This window comes from Cryptomeria japonica, unplaced genomic scaffold (assembly GCF_030272615.1).
Source record: "Cryptomeria japonica unplaced genomic scaffold, Sugi_1.0 HiC_scaffold_248, whole genome shotgun sequence".
Classification (NCBI taxonomy): Eukaryota; Viridiplantae; Streptophyta; class Pinopsida; order Cupressales; family Cupressaceae; genus Cryptomeria; species Cryptomeria japonica.
The window spans coordinates 160,001-180,000 of record NW_026729070.1 but is presented as its reverse complement, the minus strand read 5'-3'; the positions used below and the strand labels follow the sequence as shown (position 1 = coordinate 180,000).

Here is a 20,000-nt window from a genome sequence, read left to right as displayed (position 1 = left end):
ATGCGCACGCCTTGGCTGGGCTGCGCACCTTGGTGGGCGCCATGGTGCGCACCTTTCGTGCGCTCCAAGGTGCGCACGAAGTCGGAGCTCGGTTTGCCCCGGGTGCGCACCTTGGTGGGCGCCATGGTGCACTCCGAGGTGCCCAAGATTGGTGCGCACCAAGGAGCGCTCCGAAGTGCGCTCCAAGGTGCGCAGGTGCGCGCGAAGTCGAAAGTTGGGTTAATTGTCCGGTTTGCCTCGGGTGCGCACCTTGCGTGCACCTTCGCCAGGGTGGGCGCCTTGGTGCGCACACCTTGGCTGGGCTGCGCACCCGGGCGCGCACACCTTGGCACCCGCGTTTCCTTCATTTTAAATTTTTTTTTTTTACAATCTCTCAAGTGGGAAATTCTATAATCTCAACTTTTTTTGCCTTTTCAGGAAACTTTTGAATGGAGCGCATCATTGGTGCGCTCCGAAGTGTGCTCCAAGGTGCGCACCTCTGGTGTGCTCCAAAGCTCTCTCCAGCTGCGTGCACCTGCCCCGGCCGCGCACCCGGCCCCGCCCAGCTTCGCTCACCTGTCCCGGGCGTCTGGTGCGGAACCTTAGAGTAAGAAACATCACCGTGCACCTTGGCCAACGTGCGCGACTCGACCGAGCGCGCACTGGCCGAGGTGCACACCGATTTCACCTGGGTGCGCGCGCAGCACCTCGGGCGCACCGGGGTGCGCGCACAACGCCCGGGTTGCACCGTGGCCTGTGTGCTCGGGGCGCCTCGGGTGCGCGCTCGGTGTCGCCCCCGCGCGCGCGGTAGTGCGGGCAGCGCACCCCGGCCCGGCCCGGCCCCGACGAGAACGCAAACGGGCAAAAGGTTTATTCAAATAGCATTGCGACGCCCGGCGAAAAACTAAAAAAGGGTGCAACACCGGGACTTCCCGGGAGGTCACCCATCCCAGTACTACTCCGGCCCAAGCGCGCTTAACTGCGGAGTTCTGATGGGATCCGGTGCACTAACGCTGGTATGATCGCACCCGTTATGAGCTTGTCGCAGTGTGTACTTAGCAAACCGCGACCCACGTGCGAATCCACCCCGGCCACCCACCCCCGTCGAGGTGCACACCCTCCCTCGCGAAGTGCGCCCCGTTCGCCAAGTGTGAGCCCTGCCCGGGTGCGCGCACCTTGCTAGGGCGTCGGGTGTGCACCCGGCCCGGCCTACGTGCGTGCACCTGGACGGGGCGTCGTGTGCGTGCAGTGTCCCGTCTGCAACGCGGTGCCCACACACCACCTCGGGCGCAACGACCTGCGCTCACATGTGGGCCGAGTGCACCTTGGTGCATGTTCGGGGCGCCTCGGGTGCACGCTCGATCTTGCCCCGGTGCACCAAGGCGCTCGGTTTGCCCCGGGTGCGCACTTGGTGCAAGGTGGGCACCCAAAATAGGGATCAAGCACCAAAACACAAGTTTCGGGATGCAAAATGGGACCCAAGGACCACAAATGCGTTCCAAGACCCATGATGGGTCCACGAGAACAAAAATGTGTTCCGAGACTTAATAAACAAATATTGGGTTTTAGGAGAAGAAATATGCTCTGATGCCCAAAACGAGAATCGACCCCGAAAAGGCCACAGGCCAAAAGTGGGATGCGAGACAAAAAAAAATGGGACCCGAGGACCAAAATTGGGTTCCCAGGTCGAAGACAGGGCAACCGGACAAGAAACGACCTCTAAGGCTCGAAATGAGTCCCGACGACTAAAACTTGACAAGAAGCACCCATCAGGCACCCAACTCGACACCCATGGGATGCCGACCCACCCGGGCTTCCACCTAGCACACCTTGGCACCCACCCACCCTCGCACCCAACCTCGCACCCAACTTAGCACCTTTGAACCCACATTGGCACTCACCCTGACCCTGGCACCTTGGAACCCACATTGGCACTCACCTTGACCCTGGCACCCACCTTTGCACTCACCTTGGGACCCACCCTGGCTCCCACCTCGGCACCCACCCAGACACCCACCTTGGTTCCTTGGCACCCACCTTGGATCCTTGGCACCCACCCCGACACCCACCTTGGCACGCAACTTGGCTACTTGCCACCCACCTTGGCTCCTTGACGCCCACCCCGACAACCACCCCGTGACCTACCCTGGCTAGGGTTGGTGCACACCCACCCTGGTGCCCACCTTGGCACCCACCCCATGACCCACCTTGGCACGCACCTTAGTACCCACCCCGTTACCCACCCTAGGACCCACCCCGTGACCCACCTTGGCCAGGGTGGGTGCCTTGGTGCGCACAACTTGCCTGGGCTGCACACCAGGGCGGGCTCAAGATGGCACCCGCGTTCCGTTTTTTTCACTATCTTTCAAAACGGAAATTTTAAAATCTCGTTTTTTTTTTTTTTTTTGCCTTTTCTGGAAATTAGTGAAGGCAGCGCATCAAAGGTGCGCAATGCTGGTGCGAACCCGGGAGCGCTCCGATGTGTGCTCCAAGGTGCGGCGTGCACGAAGTCCGAGCCCGGCTTGCCCCGGGTGCGCACCTCGCGTGCACCTTCGCCGGGGTGAGCACCTTGGCTGGGTTGCGCGCCCTGGTGCGCACCAAGGAGCGCTCTGAAGTGTGCTCCAAGGTGCGGCGTGCACGAAGTCGGAGCTCGGTTTGCCCCGGGTGTGCACCTCGGGTGCGCACCTCGCGTGCACCTTCGCTGCGGTGGGCACCTTGGCTGGGTTGCGCGCCTTGGTGGGCACCATGCAGTGCACGAAGTCGGAGCCCGGTTTGCCCCGGGCGCGCACCTCCGCCAGGGTGGGCACCTTGGTGCGCACAACTTGCCTGGGCTGCGCACCAGGAAGGGCTCAAGATGGCACCCGCGTTCCGTTTTTTTCACTATCTTTCAGAACGAAAATTTTAAAATATCGTTTTTTTTTGCCTTTTCTGGAAATTAGTGAAGGCAGCGCATCAAAGGTGCGCAACGCTGGTGCGAACCTGGGAGCGCTCCGATGTGTGCTCCAAGGTGCGGCGTGCACGAAGTCGGAGCCCGGTTTGCCCCGGGTGCGCCCTGGTGGGCACCATGGTGCGCACCAAGGAGCGCTCCGAAGTGTGCTCCAAGGTGCGGCCTGCACGAAGTCGGAGCCCGGTTTGCCCCGGGCGTGCACCGCGGGTGGGCACCTTGGTGCGCATGCCTTGCCTGGGCTGCGCACCAGGGCGGGCTCAAGATGGCACCCGCGTTCCGTTTTTTTCACTATCTTTCAAAACGGAAATTTTAAAATCTCATTTTTTTTTGCCTTTTCTGGAAATTAGTGAAGGCAGCGCATCAAAGGTGCGCACCTCGCTGCCCACCACGGTGCGCAACGCCGGTGGGCACCCGGGAGTGCTTCGAAGTGTGCTCCAAGGTGCTGCGTGCACGTTGTCGGAGCCCGGTTTGCCCCGGGTGCGCACCTCGCGTGCACCTTCGTCGGGGTGGGCACCTTGGCTGGGTTTGCCCCGGCTGCGCTCCGAAGCGGGGTTATTGGAGCGCCGCCTCTTTTTTTGTCGGAGCGTTTGGTGGGGTTTCTCGCATTGGCTCTTCCCAGGCCCGGTTGCCACCCTGGCGCGCACGAAGTCGGAAGTAGGGTTAATTGCCCGGGTGCGCACCTTTGCTAGGGTGGGCACCTTACCTGGGCTGTGCACCAGGGCGGGCTCAAGATGGCACCCGCGTTCCGTTTTTTTCACTATCTTTCAAAACGGAAATTTTAAAATCTCCTCTTTTTTTTGCCTTTTCTGGAAATTAGTGAAGGCAGCGCATCAAAGGTGCGCACCTCGCTGCCCACCTTGGTGTGCTCTGAGGTGCGCACCCGGGAGCGCTACGAAGTGTGCTCCAAGGTGCGGCGTGCACGTTGTCGGAGCCCGGTTTGCCCCGGGTGCGCACCTCGCCTGCACCTTGGCCGGGGTGGGCACCCTGGCTGGGTTTGCCCAGGGTGCGCTCCGAAGCGGGGTTACTGGAGCGCCCCCTCTTTTTTTGTCAGAGCGTTTGGTGGGGTTTCTCGCATTGGCTCTTCCCAGGCCCGGTTGTTGGGTGCGCTCCCACCCTGGCGCGCGCGAAGTTGGAAGTTGGGTTAATTGCCCGGGCGCGCACCTTCGCCAGGGTGGGCACCTTGGTGCGCACACCTTGGCTGGGCTGCGCACCAGGGCGGGCTCAAGATGGCACCAGCATTCCCTTTTTCTCACTATCTTTCAAAACGGAAATTTTAAAATCTCGTTTTCTTTTGCCTTTTATGGAAATTAGTGAAGGCATCGCATCAAAGGTGCGCACCTCGCTGCCCACCTTGGTGTGCTCCGAGGTGCCCACCACGGTGCGCTCCGAGGTGCCCACCACGGTGCGCAACGCCGGTGCGAACCCGGGAGCGCCCCGATGTGTGCTCCAAGGTGCGGCGTGCACGAAGCCGGACCCCGGTTTGCCCCGGGTGCGCACCTCGCGTGCACCTTGGTGCGCACACCTTGGCTGGGTTGCGCGGCCTGGTGGGCACCATGGTGCGCACCAAGGAGCGCTCCGAAGTGTGCTCCAAGGTGCGGCGTGCACGAAGTCCTAGCCCGGTTTGCCCCGGGTGCGCACCTTCGCCGCGGTGGGCACCATGGCGTGCACGAAGTCGGAGCCCGGTTTGCCCCGGGTGCGCACCTCGCGTGCACCTTCGCCGGGGTGGGCACCTCGGCTGGGTTGCGCGCCCTGGTGCGCACCAAGGAGCGCTCCGAAGTGTGCTCCAAGGTGCGGCGTGCACGAAGTCGGAGCCCGGTTTGCCCCGGGTGCGCACCTTCGCCGCGGTGGGCACCCTGGTGCGCACCATGGCGTGCACGAAGTCGGAGCCCGGTTTGCCCCGGGTGCGCACCTCGCGTGCACCTTCGGCGGGGTTGCGCGCCCTGGTGCGCACCAAGGAGCGCTCCGAAGTGTGCTCCAAGGTGCGGCGTGCACGAAGTCGGAGCCCGGTTTGCCCCGGGTGCGCACCTCGCGTGCACCTTCGGCGGGGTTGCGCGCCCTGGTGGGCACCATGGTGCGCACCAAGGAGCGCTCCGAAGTGTGCTCCAAGGTGCGGCGTGCACGAAGTCGGAGCCCGGTTTGCCCCGGGTGCGCACCTCGCGTGCACCTTCGCCGCGGTGGGCACCATGGCGTGCACGAAGTCGGAGCCCGGTTTGCCCCGGGTGCGCACCTCGCGTGCACCTTCGCCGGGGTGGGCACCTCGGCTGGGTTGCGCGCCCTGGTGCGCACCAAGGAGCGCTCCGAAGTGTGCTCCAAGGTGCGGCGTGCACGAAGTCGGAGCCCGGTTTGCCCCGGGTGCGCACCTCGCGTGCACCTTCGCCGCGGTGGGCACCATGGCGTGCACGAAGTCGGAGCCCGGTTTGCCTCGGGTGCGCACCCCGCGTGCACCTTCGCCGGGGTGGGCACCTCGGCTGGGTTGCGCGCCCTGGTGCGCACCAAGGAGCGCTCCGAAGTGTGCTCCAAGGTGCGGCGTGCACGAAGTCGGAGCCCGGTTTGCCCCGGGTGCGCACCTCGCGTGCACCTTCGCCGCGGTGGGCACCTTGGCTGGGTTGGGCACCATTGAGCGCTCCGAAGTGTGCTCCAAGGTGCGCACCATGGCCCTCCAAGGTGCGCAGCATGGCGTGCACGAAGTCGGAGCCCGGTTTGCCCCGGGTGCGCACCTCGCGTGCACCTTCGCCAGGGTGGGCACCTCGGTGCGCACACCTTCTCAATGTTTTCTTGCCTTTTCTGGAAATTGGTGAAGGCAGCGCATCAAAGGTGCGCACCTCGGTGTGCTCCGAGGTGCGAACCCGAGAGCGCTCCGAGGTGCCCACGAAGTCGAAAGTCGGGTTAATTGCATTGTTTTCCCCGGGTGCGCTCCGAGGTGCGCAACATCGGTGCGCACCAAGGAGGGCTCCGAAGTGTGCTCCAAGGTGCGCACGATTCGGAGCTCGGTTTGCCCGGGGTGCGCACACCTTGGCTGGGTTGCGCACCCTTTGTGCGCTCCAAGGTGCGCACGAAGTCGGAGCTCGGTTTGCCCCGGGTGCGCACCTTCGCCAGGGTGCGCACCTTGATGCGCACGCCTTGGCTGGGCTGCGCACCTTGGTGGGCGCCATGGTGCGCACCTTTCGTGCGCTCCAAGGTGCGCACGAAGTCGGAGCTCGGTTTGCCCCGGGTGCGCACCTTGGTGGGCGCCATGGTGCACTCCGAGGTGCCCAAGATTGGTGCGCAACAAGGAGCGCTCCGAAGTGCGCTCCAAGGTGCGCAGGTGCGCGCGAAGTCGAAAGTTGGGTTAATTGTCCGGTTTGCCTCGGGTGCGCACCTTGCGTGCACCTTCGCCAGGGTGGGCGCCTTGGTGCGCACACCTTGGCTGGGCTGCGCACCCGGGCGCGCACACCTTGGCACCCGCGTTTCCTTCATTTTAAATTTTTTTTTTTTACAATCTCTCAAGTGGGAAATTCTATAATCTCAACTTTTTTTGCCTTTTCAGGAAACTTTTGAATGGAGCGCATCATTGGTGCGCTCCGAAGTGTGCTCCAAGGTGCGCACCTCTGGTGTGCTCCAAAGCTCTCTCCAGCTGCGTGCACCTGCCCCGGCCGCGCACCCGGCCCCGCCCAGCTTCGCTCACCTGTCCCGGGCGTCTGGTGCGGAACCTTAGAGTAAGAAACATCACCGTGCACCTTGGCCAACGTGCGCGACTCGACCGAGCGCGCACTGGCCGAGGTGCACACCGATTTCACCTGGGTGCGCGCGCAGCACCTCGGGCGCACCGGGGTGCGCGCACAACGCCCGGGTTGCACCGTGGCCTGTGTGCTCGGGGCGCCTCGGGTGCGCGCTCGGTGTCGCCCCCGCGCGCGCGGTAGTGCGGGCAGCGCACCCCGGCCCGGCCCGGCCCCGACGAGAACGCAAACGGGCAAAAGGTTTATTCAAATAGCATTGCGACGCCCGGCGAAAAACTAAGAAAGGGTGCAACACCGGGACTTCCCGGGAGGTCACCCATCCTAGTACTACTCCGGCCCAAGCGCGCTTAACTGCGGAGTTCTGATGGGATCCGGTGCACTAACGCTGGTATGATCGCACCCGTTATGAGCTTGTCGCAGTGTGTACTTAGCAAACCGCGACCCACGTGCGAATCCACCCCGGCCACCCACCCCCGTCGAGGTGCACACCCTCCCTCGCGAAGTGCGCCCCGTTCGCCAAGTGTGAGCCCTGCCCGGGTGCGCGCACCTTGCTAGGGCGTCGGGTGTGCACCCGGCCCGGCCTACGTGCGTGCACCTGGACGGGGCGTCGTGTGCGTGCAGTGTCCCGTCTGCAACGCGGTGCCCACACACCACCTCGGGCGCAACGACCTGCGCTCACATGTGGGCCGAGTGCACCTTGGTGCATGTTCGGGGCGCCTCGGGTGCACGCTCGATCTTGCCCCGGTGCACCAAGGCGCTCGGTTTGCCCCGGGTGCGCACTTGGTGCAAGGTGGGCACCCAAAATAGGGATCAAGCACCAAAACACAAGTTTCGGGATGCAAAATGGGACCCAAGGACCACAAATGCGTTCCAAGACCCATGATGGGTCCACGAGAACAAAAATGTGTTCCGAGACTTAATAAACAAATATTGGGTTTTAGGAGAAGAAACATGCTCTGATGCCCAAAACGAGAATCGACCCCGAAAAGGCCACAGGCCAAAAGTGGGATGCGAGACAAAAAAAAATGGGACCCGAGGACCAAAATTGGGTTCCCAGGTCGAAGACAGGGCAACCGGACAAGAAACGACCTCTAAGGCTCGAAATGAGTCCCGACGACTAAAACTTGACAAGAAGCACCCATCAGGCACCCAACTCGACACCCATGGGATGCCGACCCACCCGGGCTTCCACCTAGCACACCTTGGCACCCACCCACCCTCGCACCCAACCTCGCACCCAACTTAGCACCTTTGAACCCACATTGGCACTCACCCTGACCCTGGCACCTTGGAACCCACATTGGCACTCACCTTGACCCTGGCACCCACCTTTGCACTCACCTTGGGACCCACCCTGGCTCCCACCTCGGCACCCACCCAGACACCCACCTTGGTTCCTTGGCACCCACCTTGGATCCTTGGCACCCACCCCGACACCCACCTTGGCACGCAACTTGGCTACTTGCCACCCACCTTGGCTCCTTGACGCCCACCCCGACAACCACCCCGTGACCTACCCTGGCTAGGGTTGGTGCACACCCACCCTGGTGCCCACCTTGGCACCCACCCCATGACCCACCTTGGCACGCACCTTAGTACCCACCCTGTTACCCACCCTAGGACCCACCCCGTGACCCACCTTGGCCAGGGTGGGTGCACCCACCCTGGTGCCCACCTTGGCACCCACCCATCCTAGCACCCAGCCTGTGACCGGGCTTGGAACCCAACCTTGCACCCGTCTTGGCCAGTGTGGGTGCGCACCCATCCTGGCACCCACGTTGTGACACACCCTTTAACCCACGCACCCTAGCAGCCACGTTGGCACCCACCTTGGAACACAACCTAGCAACTTGGCACCCACCCCGTGACCCACCTTGGCATCCACCATAGCAGTCGCCCACTTGGCACCCACCTTGGAACCCAAGTTGGCACCCACCTCGGCACCCACCTTGACACTTGTGGACCCACCTTGCCACTCACCCTAGCATCGACCCATCCTAGCACCCACCCTGGCACCTTTGCACCCTAGCACTCACCCATCCTAGCACCTAACCTGTGACCCACCTTGACACTCACCCTCGCACCCACCTTGGAACCCAACCTAGCACCCACCCACCCTGACACCAACCCTAGCACCTACCCACCCTTGCACCCACCCTGTGACCCATCTTGGCACCCACCCATCCTACCACTCAACCTATCACCCACCTTCTCACCCACCTTGGCATCCACCTTAGCACCCACCCACACTGGCACCTTGGCACCCACCTCGGGCAAGGTGGGTGCACACCCACCCTGACACCCAATTTAGAACCAACCGAGCATGTTACCCACCTTGGCACCCACATTGCAGCCCACCCTAGTACCCACCCTATGACCCACATTGGCATCCACACCCTAGCACCCAGGCACCTCGACACCCGCCTTGACACGCACCCTAGCACTAAACCTGTGACCCACCTTGGAACTCACCCTAGAACCCACCCACCCTGTGAACCACCTTGGCATCCACCTTAGCACCCACCCACCTTGGCACCCACTCTAGCACTCACCCATCCTAACACCCAACTTGTTACCCACCTTGGCACCCGCCCTCGCGTCCACCTTGAAACCCACCCTAGCACCCACCCACGCAGGAGCCCACCTTGGCACCCAACCTAACACCCACGCATCCTGGCACCCAACTTGTGACCCACCTTGGAACCCACCCTAGTACCCACCTTTGAACCCACTATATCACCAACCCACCTTGGCACCCACCCTATGACCCTCTTTGGAATCCACCCTAGCACGCACCCACCCTGGCACCCACCATGGAGCGCACCCTAGCACCCACCCACCTCGGCACGCACCTCAACACCCACCTTGGTGTGCGCACTGCGCCAACCTCTCAAAGACCCTATGTGGTGCGCTCCAAAGTGTACACCTTTGGTGCGCTCCAAGGTGCGCACCTTTGGTGCACACCGAGGTGCACACCAAAGTGTGCACCGAGGTGAGCACCAAAGTGCACTCCAAGGTGCACACCAAGGCGTGCACCTTTGGTGCGGTCAATGCAAACGAATTCGGAAGTTGGGGTCGATGTCCTAATCGCTGCTGCAGACTACACGTATGAGAATCGGACAAATAGCTTTATATAGGGGAGGTGTTGCGTTTGATGGGTCGACTCCCCTGGTTGTGTGCACTGCACCAACTTCAAAGACCCTGTCTTGTTTAAGAAGTCAAAAGTTGGGGTGGATGTCCTAATCATTGCTGCAGTCTACGCATGTATGAGAATCAGACAAATAGCTTATATAGGGGAGGTGTTGCATTCGGTGGGTTGACTCCCCTGGTTGTGCGCACTGCGCCAACCTCAAAGACCCCGCATAGCAGAAGAAGTCGGAAGTCGGATTTTGGTGAGCACCAAGGCGTGCACCTTTGGTGCGGTCAACGCAGACGAATTCAGAAGTTGGGGTGGATGTCCTAATCGTTGTTGCAGGCTACACATGTATGAGAATCAGACAAATAGCTTATATAGGGGAGGTGTTGGGTTTGATGGGTCAACTCCCTTGGTTGTGCGCATTACGCCAACCTCAAAGACCTTGTTTTCGTTAAGAAGTCAAAAGTTGGGGTCAATGTCCTAATGGCTCCTGTAGGCTACACATGTATGAGAATCGGACAAATAGCTTATATAGGGGAGGTGTTGGGTTTGATGGGTCGACTCCCCTGGTTGTGCGCATTACGTCAACCTCAAAGACCTTGTTTTCGTTAAGAAGTCAAAAGTTGGGGTCGATGTCCTAATTGCTCCTGTAGACTACACATGTATGAGAATCAGACAAATAGCTTATATAGGGGAGGTGTTGGGTTTGATGGGTTGACTCCCCTAGTTGTTCGCATTACACCAACCTCAAAGACCTTGTTTTCGTTTAGAAGCCGAAAGTTGGGGTCGATGTCCTAATTGCTCCTGCAGGCTACGCATGTATGAGAATCAGACAAATAGCTTATATAGGGGAGGTGTTGGGTTTGATGGGTCGACTCCCCTGGTTGTGCGCATTGCGCCAACCTCAAAGACCCTGCATTGCGGATGAAGTCGAAAGTCAGAGTTTGGTGTGCTACAAGGTGTGGTCGAAGGTGCTCACCTAGGTGTGCACCTTTGGAGCGCAGGAAAAGTGCCCTCCAAAAGTGCGCACCTTTGGAGTGCACAAAAGTGCCCTCCAAAAGTGCGCACCTTTGGAGCGCACAAAAGTGCCCTCCAAAAAGTGCCCTCCAAAAGTGCGCACCTTTGGAGCGCACAAAAGTGCCCTCCAAAAAGTGCCCTCCAAAAGTGCGCACCTTTGGAGTGCAGAAAAGTGCCCTCCAAAAAGTGCCCTCCAAAAGTGTGCACCTTTGGAGTGCACAAAAGTGCCCTCCAAAAGTGCGCACCTTTGGAGCGCAGAAAAGTGCCCTCCAAAAAGTGCCCTCCAAAAGTGCGCACCTTTGGAGCGCAGAAAAGTGCCCTCCAAAAAGTGCCCTCCAAAAGTGCGCACCTTTGGAGCGCAGAAAAGTGCCCTCCAAAAAGTGCCCTCCAAAAGTGCGCACCTTTGGAGCGCAGAAAAGTGCCCTCCAAAAAGTGCCCTCCAAAAGTGCGCACCTTTGGAGCGCACAAAAGTGCCCTCCAAAAAGTGCCCTCCAAAAGTGCGCACCTTTGGAGCGCACAAAAGTGCCCTCCAAAAGTGCGCACCTTTGGAGCGCACAAAAGTGCCCTCCAAAAGTGCGCACTTTTGGTGCGCACCAAGGCGCTGGTTCGGTCGTTGCAGGCGAGTTCGGAAGTTGGGGTCGATGTCCTGAGCGGAGGTGCAAACTACACAGGTGTCGGAATCGGACAAATAGCTTATATAGGGGAGGTGTATGCTTCGATGGGTCGACTCCCCAGGTTGAGCGCACCGCGCCAACCTCAAAGACCCTACGGTATGGATGAAGTCGGAAGTTGGGTCCGATGACCGATTCGATTAGTAGGTATGCTCATGAGGTCGGAATTTGGGTCCGATGACCTGCCATGTGCAGGAAGGCGAATGTTGGCACTGTGCGTTGCAAGGTGCACACCAAGGTGCTGGTGCGGTCTTTTTAGTCGAGTTCGGAAGTTGGGGTCGATGTCCTGATCGGAGGTGCAAGCTACACAGGTGTGGGAATCGGACAAATAGCTTATATAGGGGAGGTGTATGCTTCGTTGGGTCGACTCCCCGGGTTGAGCGCACCGCGCCAACCTCAAAGACCCTACGGTATGGATGAAGTCGGAAGTTGGGTCCGATGACCGATTCGATATGTAGGCATACTCGCGAGGTCGGAATTTGGGTCCGATGACCTGCCATGTGCAGGAAGGCGAATGTTGGCACTGTGCGTTGCAAGGTGCGCACCAAGGCGCTGGTTCGGTCGTTGCAGGCGAGTTCGGAAGTTGGGGTCGATGTCCTGATCGGAGGTGCAAACTACACAGGTGTGGGAATCGGACAAATAGCTTATATAGGGGAGGTGTATGCTTCGTTGGGTCGACTCCCCGGGTTGAGCGCACCGCGCCAACCTCAAAGACCCTACGGTATGGATGAAGTCGGAAGTTGTGTCCGATGACCGATTCGATATGTAGGCATACTCGCGAGGTCGGAATTTGGGTCCGATGACCTGCCATGTGCAGGAAGGCGAATGTTGGGACTGTGCGTCGCAAGGTGCGCACCAAGGCGCTGGTGCCGTCGTTGCAGTCGAGTTCGGAAGTTGGGGTCGATGTCCTGGTCAGAGGTGCAAACTACACAGGTGTGGGAATCGGACAAATAGCTTATATAGGGGAGGTGTATGCTTCGATGGGTCGACTCCCCGGGTTGAGCGCACCGCGCCAACCTCAAAGACCCTACAGTATGGATGAAGTCGGAAGTTGGGTCCGATGACCGATTCGATACGTAGGCATATTGGCGAGGTCTGAATTTGTGTCCGATGACCTGCCATGCGCAGGAAGGCGGAATTTGGGTCCGATGACCGAGTTGATGGCGTGCCATGCGCAGAAAGGCGGAATTTGGGTCCGATGACCGAGTTGATGTTGATGGCCCGCCATGCACAGGAAGGCGGAATTTGGGTCCGATGACCGATTTGAAGGCGTGCCATGCGCAGAAAGGCGGAGTTTGGGTCCGATGACCGAGTTGATATTGATGGCCCGCCATGCGCAGGAAGGCGGAATTTGGGTCCGATGACCTGACATACGCATGGAGTCCGACTCGGGGGCCGATGTTCGATTCGATGACTTGCATTGTGGGTAAAGTCGGAAGTTGTGGTCTTTGACCCGATTCGATGACCAGACTTCGGCTGCTTGAGAATCGGACAAATAACTTATATAGGGGAGGTAGTGTTCTCGAGCATCCTCCCCCCGTGCCCGTTTATGTCGATTGATGCTGGTGCTCGACTGGTTGGAGCGCTCGGATGCAAAAATCTTGCACCAGGATTTATCGATTGTGATGGACACGGCAAGTCTCCTGATTGCTATGCAGGAGCTCATCGTGAATCTCTATGCGGCCTTGGTATGGACTCGACCTGCGGAATGGTTCGGCAATGGTAGTCGCTCCAACACGTCCTTGCAATGGCCACAGAGGTGATTCGACTAGAGCTCCAGTCTAGCTTTTGGGTTGCTTGGCGGACTGGTATAGCCGCGATCGAGTTCCGGCCATGAACGTTTTAGATAGCTCTTGGGCTTTCTGGGACGGAAGTCGGAAGTTTGGGCTGTTGTCCGATTTGATGACCATTCTTCGGATGTGTGAGAATCGGACAAATAACTTATATAGGGGACTGTGTTGTCTCACGCAGCCCCCTCCGTGCCCCTCTATCTCGACCGATGTTGGTGCTTGAAAGGGTTGGGATCGCTCGGATTTATAAACGTGCACCACCATTTGTCGAGTGTGAGGGACGCGGCAGGTCTCCTAAATGCTATACGGGCGCTCTCTGAGAATCTCTATCCGGCCTCGACACAGACTAGTCTTGCTGAATGGTTTGGCACTGGTAGTCGATCCAACACGTCGTTGTTGTGGCCGCCTAGGCGATTCGATTCGAGCCCCCGTCTAGCTTTTGGGTTGCTTGGCGGATTTTGCCCTATCCGCAAGTGAGCTCGGTCCCTAAACGTTCGAGAAACCCGATTGCTATGCGCCGACTCTCTTTCTTGCGAGCCTCCATCTAGCTTTTGGGTCTCTACGGAACGGAAGTCGGAATCTGGGACCGTTGTTTGATTCGACGAGGCAGACTACGGTTGTGCGAGAATCGGACAAATAACTTATATAGGGGAGGTGTTGACTGGAGCATTCTCCCCCGTGCCCCTCTAACTCGACCAATGCTGGCGCTCGAACGGTGGTAGCGCTCGGATTTTCGTTGACCGCCAGCATTGGTCGATTTAGAGGGGCATGCGAGATTCCCGAATGCTATGCGAGGGCTCTAACGGAAATGTCTATTGGTTTCGGTATGGATGCAATTGCGAGTGGTTCGGCAAAGGTAGTCGTTCCGATGCGTCCATGTCGTGGCCAAATCGATAATTCGATTTGAGCCCTCGTATAGCATTTGGGTCTCTCGATGTGATTCCGCATTCCAGTCCCTTTGGGCACTGCTTGAGCCGCATCCCAGGGGGTTCCCTTCCCAATAATCTGCCTCGCAACCCGATTGCTATGCGGTGAGGCTCCTCGGCCGCCTCGGAACTATCTGTGTATCAGACGCATCGCGGGATAAGGGGTTGGCAACGGTAGTCGCCCCAAGCGCGTCCGATGCTTGGACCATTCCGAGGCGGCCCTGAAGCCTCTTCCGTCTAGCCGTTGGGTCCTTCTCGCCGCATCCCTTGCCTCGCACCCCGATTGCTATGCGGTGAGGCTCCTCGGCCGCCTTGGAACTATCTGTGTATCAGACGCATCGCGGGATAAGGGGTTGTCACTGGTAGTCGCCCCAAGCGCGTCCGATGCTTGGACCATTCCGAGGCGGCCCTGAAGCCTCTTCCGTCTAGCCGTTGGGTCCTTCTCGCCGCATCCCTCGACTCGCACCCCGATTGCTATGCGGTGAGGCTCCTCGGCCGCCTTGGAACTATCTGTGTATCGGACGCGTCGCGGGATAAGGGGTTGTCACTGGTAGTCGCCCCAAGCGCGTCCGATGCTTGGACCATTCCGAGGCGGCCCTGAAGCCTCTTCCGTCTAGCCGTTGGGTCCTTCTCGCCGCATCCCTCGCCTCGCACCCCGATTGCTATGCGGTGAGGCTCCTCGGCCGCCTTGGAACTATCTGTGTATCGGACGCGTCGCGGGATAAGGGGTTGTCACTGGTAGTCGCCCCAAGCGCGTGCGATGCATGGACCATTCCCAGGCGGCCCTGAAGCCTCTTCCGTCTAGCCGTTGGGTCCTTCTCGCCGCATCCCTCGCCTCGCACCCCGATTGCTATGCGGTGAGGCTCCTCGGCCGCCTTGGAACTATCTGTGTATCGGACGCGTCGCGGGATAAGGGGTTGTCACTGGTAGTCGCCCCAAGCGCGTCCGATGCTTGGACCATTCCGAGGCGGCCCTGAAGCCTCTTCCGTCTAGCCGTTGGGTCCTTCTCGCCGCATCCCTCGCCTCGCACCCCGATTGCTATGCGGTGAGGCTCCTCGGCCGCCTTGGAACTATCTGTGTATCGGACGCGTCGCGGGATAAGGGGTTGTCACTGGTAGTCGCCCCAAGCGCGTCCGATGCTTGGACCATTCCGAGGCGGCCCTGAAGCCTCTTCCGTCTAGCCGTTGGGTCCTTCTCGCCGCATCCCTCGCCTCGCACCCCGATTGCTATGCGGTGAGGCTCCTCGGCCGCCTTGGAACTATCTGTGTATCGGACGCGTCGCGGGATAAGGGGTTGTCACTGGTAGTCGCCCCAAGCGCGTCCGATGCTTGGACCATTCCGAGGCGGCCCTGAAGCCTCTTCCGTCTAGCCGTTGGGTCCTTCTCGCCGCATCCCTCGCCTCGCACCCCGATTGCTATGCGGTGAGGCTCCTCGGCCGCCTTGGAACTATCTGTGTATCGGACGCATCGCGGGATAAGGGGTTGTCACTGGTAGTCGCCCCAAGCGCGTCCGATGCTTGGACCATTCCGAGGCGGCCCTGAAGCCTCTTCCGTCTAGCCGTTGGGTCCTTCTCGCCGCATCCCTCGCCTCGCACCCCGATTGCTATGCGGTGAGGCTCCTCGGCCGCCTTGGAACTATCTGTGTATCGGACGCGTCGCGGGATAAGGGGTTGTCACTGGTAGTCGCCCCAAGCGCGTCCGATGCTTGGACCATTCCGAGGCGGCCCTGAAGCCTCTTCCGTCTAGCCGTTGGGTCCTTCTCGCCGCATCCCTCGCCTCGCACCCCGATTGCTATGCGGTGAGGCTCCTCGGCCGCCTTGGAACTATCTGTGTATCGGACGCGTCGCGGGATAAGGGGTTGTCACTGGTAGTCGCCCCAAGCGCGTCCGATGCTTGGACCATTCCGAGGCGGACCTGAAGCCTCTTCCGTCTAGCCGTTGGGTCCTTCTCGCCGCATCCCTCGCCTCGCACCCCGATTGCTATGCGGTGAGGCTCCTCGGCCGCCTTGGAACTATCTGTGTATCGGACGCGTCGCGGGATAAGGGGTTGTCACTGGTAGTCGCCCCAAGCGCGTCCGATGCTTGGACCATTCCGAGGCGGCCCTGAAGCCTCTTCCGTCTAGCCGTTGGGTCCTTCTTGCCGCATCCCTCGCCTCGCACCCCGATTGCTATGCGGTGAGGCTCCTCGGCCGCCTTGGAACTATCTGTGTATCGGACGCGTCGCGGGATAAGGGGTTGTCACTGGTAGTCGCCCCAAGCGCGTCCGATGCTTGGACCATTCCGAGGCGGCCCTGAAGCCTCTTCCGTCTAGCCGTTGGGTCCTTCTCGCCGCATCCCTCGCCTCGCACCCCGATTGCTATGCGGTGAGGCTCCTCGGCCGCCTTGGAACTATCTGTGTATCGGACGCATCGCGGGATAAGGGGTTGTCACTGGTAGTCGCCCCAAGCGCGTCCGATGCTTGGACCATTCCGAGGCGGCCCTGAAGCCTCTTCCGTCTAGCCGTTGGGTCCTTCTCGCCGCATCCCTCGCCTCGCACCCCGATTGCTATGCGGTGAGGCTCCTCGGCCGCCTTGGAACTATCTGTGTATCGGACGCGTCGCGGGATAAGGGGTTGTCACTGGTAGTCGCCCCAAGCGCGTCCGATGCTTGGACCATTCCGAGGCGGACCTGAAGCCTCTTCCGTCTAGCCGTTGGGTCCTTCTCGCCGCATCCCTCGCCTCGCACCCCGATTGCTATGCGGTGAGGCTCCTCGGCCGCCTTGGAACTATCTGTGTATCGGACGCGTCGCGGGATAAGGGGTTGTCACTGGTAGTCGCCCCAAGCGCGTCCGATGCTTGGACCATTCCGAGGCGGCCCTGAAGCCTCTTCCGTCTAGCCGTTGGGTCCTTCTCGCCGCATCCCTCGCCTCGCACCCCGATTGCTATGCGGTGAGGCTCCTCGGCCGCCTTGGAACTATCTGTGTATCGGACGCGTCGCGGGATAAGGGGTTGTCACTGGTAGTCGCCCCAAGCGCGTCCGATGCTTGGACCATTCCGAGGCGGACCTGAAGCCTCTTCCCTCTAGCCGTTGGGGCTTTCTCGCCGCATCCCTCGCCTCGCACCCCGATTGCTATTCGGTGAGGCTCCTCGGCCGCCTTGGAACTATCTGTGTATCGGACGCATCGCGGGATAAGGGGTTGGCAGTGGTAGTCGCCCCAAGCGCGTCCGATGCTTGGACCATTCCGAGGCGGCCCTGCAGCCTCTTCCGTCTAGCCGTTGGGGCCATCTCGCTGCATCCCCCACCTCGCACCACGATTGCTATGCGGTGAGGCTCCTTGGCCGCCTCGGAACTATCTGTGTATCGGACGCATCGCGGGATAAGGGGTTGTCACTGGTAGTCGCCCCAAGCGCGTCCGATGCTTGGACTATTCCGAGGCGGCCCTGCAGCCTCTTCCGTCTAGCCGTTGGGGCCATCTCGCCGCATCCCCCAGCTCCTCGGCCGCCTCGGAACTATCTGTGTATCGGACGCATCGCGGGATAAGGGGTTGGCAGTGGTAGTCGCCCCAAGCGCGTTCGATGCTTGGACTATTCCGAGGCGGCCCCGCAGCCTCTTCCGTCTACCCTTTGGGGCCATCTCGCCGCATCCCTCGCCTCGCACCCCGATTGCTATGCGGTGAGGCTCCTCGGCCGCCTGGGAACTATCTTCGTATCGGATGCATCGCGGGATAAGGGGTTGTCACTGGTAGTCGCCCCAAGCGCGTCCGATGCTTGGACTATTCCGAGGCGGCCCTGTGGCCTCTTCCGTCTAGCCGTTGGGGCCATCTCGCCGCATCCCTCACCTCGCACCCCCATTGCTATGCGGTGAGGCTCCTCGGCCGCCTTGGAACTGTCTTCGTATCGGAAGCATCGCGGGATAAGGGGTTGTCACTGGTAGTCGCCCCAAGCGCGTCCGATGCTTGGACTATTCCGAGGCGGCCCTGCAGCCTCTTCCGTCTAGCCGTTGGGGCCATCTCGCCGCATCCCCCACCTCGCACCCGGATTGCTATGCGGTGAGGCTCCTCGGCCGCCTTGGAACTATCTTCGTATCGGACGCATCGCGGGATAAGGGGTTGTCACTGGTAGTCGCCCCAAGCGCGTCCGATGCTTGGACTATTCCGACGCGGCCCTGTGGCCTCTTCCGTCTAGCCGTTGGGGCCATCTCGCCGCATCCCCCACCTCGCACCCCGATTGCTATGCGGTGAGGCTCCTCGGCCGCCTTGGAACCATCTTCGTATCGGACGCATCGCGGGATGAGGGGTTGTCACTGGTAGTCGCCCCAAGCGCGTCCGATGCTTGGACCATTCCGAGGCGGCCCTGAAGCCTCTTCCGTCTAGCCGTTGGGGCCTTCCCGCCCCATCCCTCGCCTCGCACCCCCGATTGCTATGCGGTGAGGCTCCTCGGCCGCCTTGGAACCATCTGTGTATCGGACGCATCGCGGGATAAGGGGTTGGCACTGGTAGTCGCCCCAAGCGCGTCCGATGCTTGGAGCATTCCGAGGTGGCCCTGAAGCCTCTTCCGTCTAGCCGTTGGGGCCTTCCCGCCCCATCCCTCGCCTCGCACCCCGATTGATATGCGGTGAGGCTCCTCGGCCGCCTTGGAACTATCTGTGTATCGAACGCATCGCGGGATAAGGGGTTGGCACTGGTAGTCGTCCCAATCGCGTCCGATGCTTGGACCATTCCGAGGCGGCCCTGCAGCCTCTTCCGTTTAGCCGTCGGGGCCTTCCCGCCGCATCCCTCGCCTCGCATCCCGATTCCTATGCGGTGAGTCTTCTCGGCCGCCGCGGAACTATACCTGTTATTGCTACTGCATCCTTCGGCTGGTAACCTCCTCTGCCGCCTTGGAACGTTCTCTTTGTCGGACGCGTCGCGGGATAAGGGGTTGGCACTGGTAGTCGCCCCAAGCGCGCCCGATGCATAGACCGCTCCGAGTTGACCTTGCTTTCAGCCTCTCACATGCATAGACCTCTCTGAGTCGACCCTGCAGCCTCTCACGTTTAGCCTTTGGAATCTCGCCTCACAACATGATTGCTATCCTTGATGCATCCCTTGCCTCGAGCCCTGATTGCTTTCTTGGCTGCATCCCTCCTCTCCTCACAGCCCGGTTGTCATCACTGCTTCATCCGTCGCTTCATGCATTCTGGCTGCTGGGCCCTTCCCACCGCACACCTCGATTGCTATCTCTTCTGCATCACACACCCCGATTGCTATCTCTGCTACATCCCTCGGCTCTCACTTCTGCATCCTTCGCCTCCCACCTCGATTGCTATCAATGCTGCATCCGTAACCTCACACCCCGATTGCTATGCGGGGAGGCTCCTTGGCCGCCTTGGAAATTTCTGTGTGTCGGACGCACCGCGGGATAAGGGGTTGGCACTGGTAGTCGCCCCAAGTGCGCCCGATTCTTAGACCGCTTCGAGGTGACCTCGTAGCCTCTTTCGTCCAGGCTTCCTGCCTTCAACGCCCTTTTTACACCTCGATTGCTATGCGCGGGCTCGTTGGCGTCTATCACCTCTCTGCGAAGAGTGGCACGATGATTGTTGGGGTAAATCGTAGCAGTCCGATCTCTGGCCTTGGGCCATTGTGAGGGCTGATCGATTTCCTGTGCGCATCTCGTGTTCGCCCAGTAACAGACTCGACGACTTGTAATCGGTCTTGTTCCCGATTGTTCCTGGAGGTAGTCTTCGGAACTCTTGGATTTGACCTGTCACTCGAACTGTCCTCTTCCGAGGATGCTTGTGTGTGTGTGCTTGTGCCATTTCCTTGGCGGTATTAACGAGATATTAAAGAGCGGAGTGAGCGCC

At 60.3% G+C, this 20,000-nt stretch overlaps 2 non-coding genes across 2 annotated transcripts; both read right to left on the bottom strand.

Annotated features, from left to right (window-relative positions):
- Positions 1-890: 890 nt before the first annotated feature.
- LOC131869469 (5S ribosomal RNA) lies at positions 891-1,009 on the bottom strand. The gene has a single exon (XR_009367852.1). It is a non-coding gene; the product is annotated as a 5S ribosomal RNA (ribosomal RNA).
- Positions 1,010-6,925: 5,916 nt separating this feature from the next.
- On the bottom strand, positions 6,926-7,044 carry LOC131869479 (5S ribosomal RNA). The gene has a single exon (XR_009367862.1). It is a non-coding gene; the product is annotated as a 5S ribosomal RNA (ribosomal RNA).
- Positions 7,045-20,000: the final 12,956 nt, after the last annotated feature.